Below are 3,552 nucleotides of genomic sequence, written 5' to 3'. Positions count from 1 at the left end.
ACTCGAGACTTGTCATAAAGTAAAACATGAGCTCCTGACTTCCTCGGTGATGAATTCTGGGTGACATCAAAAATTATTTATATATATATATATATATATATATATATATATATATATATATATATATATATCTTGCTGCTCTGTTGTGAAGCTCTGGATGTGACAATCTGATGGAGCTGCCGTCACTTTAAACGTCTCAAAGCTCAAAACTTCAAGATAAAATATATATTACAAGTTCTGGCTAGTTGTGTGTGTGTGTGTGTGTGTGTGTGTGTGTGTGTGTGTGTGTGTGTGTGTGTTCACATGCACTAGTAGAGCGATAAACAGCAGGGGTCAAAAGGTCACGGCTGAACTCTGACAACGCTGAAATATCAGTAAACATCCCACAATGCATTGGGAGCAGGAGAGGTTCAGTGTGTTCGTCCTCTTCCTCGTTTCCTGCTACACAATAAAGCAACAAGTCCATCAGCACCTGGAGCCTGTTTCACACACACACACCCACACACACACACGACATGGAAGCTATATGGCAGCAACATGGCAGCTACATGGCAGCAACATGGCAGCTACATGACAGCTACATGACAGCAACATGACAGCTACATGGCAGCAACATGGCAGCTATATGGCAGCAACATGGAAGCTACATGGCAGCGACATGGCAGCGACATGGCAGCTACATGGCAGCTACATGACAGCAACATGGCAGCTACATGGCAGCGACATGGCAGCTACATGGCAGCTACATGACAGCAACATGGCAGCTACATGACAGCAACATGGCAGCTACATGGCAGCTACATGGCAGCAACATGGCAGCTACATGGCAGCTACATGGCAGCAACATGGCAGCTACATGGCAGCTACATGACAGCTACATGACAGCAACATGGCAGCTACATGGCAGCAACATGGCAGCTATATGGCAGCAACATGGCAGCTACATGGCAGCGACATGGCAGCTACATGGCAGCTACATGACAGCAACATGGCAGCTACATGGCAGCTACATGGCAGCAACATGGCAGCTACATGGCAGCAACATGGCAGCTACATGGCAGCTACATGGCAGCTACATGGCAGCTACATGGCAGCAACATGGCAGCAACATGGCAGCTACATGGCCCCAATAATTATTTTCTCACAGAATTGAAATAAATAAATGAATAAAATGTCTCACTGAAAATAAACCATCAAACTTTTTTGTTCGAAACTTTGTTGCTCGCCTCGGGGCTTCAGTGACCAGTGAGCCCCTCACAAGGTGTGTGTGTGTGTGTGTGTGTGTGTGTGTGTGTGTGTGTGTGTGTGTGTGTGTGTGTGTGTGTGTGTGAGATGATGCTATGTGACAGGTGATGTCCTGGGGCTACTGGAGGATTAGCGCTTCCTGGTCTCTGCTGTCACAGACACACACACTCTGACACACACACTCTGACACACACACTCTGACACACACACTAATCCAGTGTGAGACCTGAGTGTGTGTCTGTGATGTGTGTGTACGGTGCATGATGTTCACTTAGTAAATTATGGTCATTAAGAGTCAAACAGACCATAAAGCAGGAGGGGCCTTAGGGGCGGGGCTACGAGGTGATTGACAGGTCATCCTTATATGGTCACTTCCTGTTCACTGGTCACAAACACACATTTCCCTCCAAATATTAAACGGATCATCACAAACATTTTGAGCAGCTTGAACAAGCTCCTCCTCTTCCTCTTGTACTCATGAACAACACTACATTACCCACAAGCCCCAGCTCCAGCTAGAATCCACCGGTGAGGTTGAAGAGCTGTAAAACTCTCGTAAAAACATTTACGAGCCTCCGAGTATTTTTACACACCTCAGACCAGACTTTGTCTCCACTTATCAGAAGGAGAGGAGGAAGAGGAGGAGGAGGAGGAGGAGGAGGAGGAGGAGGAGGAGGAGGAGAGGAAGATAAAGAAGCGACTGAAGGATTTTAGATGAAAGACTTTGATGAATATTTCTGTAAAAAATCTAAAAACTATGGCAACGGAGAGAGAGAGGAGCTTTCAGGATGAAAGAAATAAAGAGCACACACACACACAAACAGACACACACACACAAGTTCACAGAGAGGAGGGGGCGGGGCTTCATACACTGTCAATCATCTACCTCCTCTTCTTCCTTGTCCAGCTAAAGTCTGTAAAGACTCTATACAGTCTTTATAGTCTTTACAGTCTGTATACAGACTGGAAAGACTATAAAGACTGTGTGAAGTCTGCAAAGACTGTATACAGACAGTTTGCAGACTGTTTGCAGACTGTTTGCAGACCGTTTGCAGACTGTTTGCTGACTGTTTGCAGACTGTTTGCAGACCGTTTGCAGACTGTTTGCAGACTGTTTGCAGTGCAGACATCAGTGGAAGCCTCCAGGATGGACTCGTGTATCTCACATCTCATCAGCTGTTGTTTTCTTTCTAAACATCGGAGAACGTGTGCGACGCTGCGGGAACGTTGTCCGCTTCATGCGGCGCTGATGACGGCCGCCAAACCGTCCAATCACGGGCCGCGTGTCCGCCCGTGTGACCTCACAGACCGCTCGGCGTGTGGAGGCAGAGCCCGGCCTCTCTGGCGTCTCGTGTTTCAGTCAACAGGCCGGTTCAAAGAGCCGCTTCCCTCCTGGAGGCCAGAGAGGGCGCCGCCGCCGCAGGGGGCGGAGCCAGGACACTGAGGTCAGGCCGACGGTTTCCAGCTGCCTTCAAAGTGCACACAGGAAGTCACAGGACACGTGACTTCCTGTTCTGATCTGTAGTCTGCTTGTAGTTCACAGATCACGTTTGGATTCATTCACATGTGTTTATAAATATATATTCATGTAGAAACGTGTGTCGCTGCATCGTTGTTTTTATGTCTGTCTGTGAAATACATGACTACTGGTTTCAATATGTGTTGTGTAAATATGATTTTGTATTATAAACCACACAAAATATGTTTTGATTGAACCTGAGACTAATACTCATCGATCGGGCGTTAAGCGTTACAACGACACATAAAATAGGATTTCCTACAACACGTGGTGTTTGCTGTCAGATCTAAGAGCCAATCAGCTCTCTGGTGTGGCGACAGCAGGCGTTTCCCATCATGCACTGGGCCAGGCAGGCGGTGGAGAGCTGCTGCAGCGCCTGACTCTGACATGGACTTCAGGTGAAGAACAGAAAGCGACGCGTCTCTTTGCAACGGGAAAGTCATTTGGGAAAGTCAATATTCTCTTAAAATATGTTAAAATATGTGTAAATATTTGCATCTTCATCTGTTGTTTCCGTCTCGTTGTTAGTTTTGATCCATGATCAGCGTGACGAGCCGACGCGTCTGCAACAGACTAACGTCTGGGAGGTCACGTGCTCGTCGCCCAGAGGGCGGAGAAGACGGAGAAGACGGAGGAACGCGGCGAGCCTTCAGGCCGCATGAGTCTCACAGCGAGAGCGGCGAGCTGGAGGTGTGAAGGAAACAGCGTCCAGCTGAGGGCTGAGAGGAGGAGGAGAGACCTGGAGGTCGCGACAGGAAACTAGCTGCACACACACCTCAGCGGCCGCC

Source organism: Clinocottus analis, unplaced genomic scaffold (assembly GCF_023055335.1).
Source record: "Clinocottus analis isolate CAN_PGR_092001 unplaced genomic scaffold, fCliAna1.0.p SCAF_85, whole genome shotgun sequence".
NCBI classification, from domain to species: domain Eukaryota; kingdom Metazoa; phylum Chordata; class Actinopteri; order Perciformes; family Cottidae; genus Clinocottus; species Clinocottus analis.
This window is presented reverse-complemented; position numbering follows the sequence as displayed.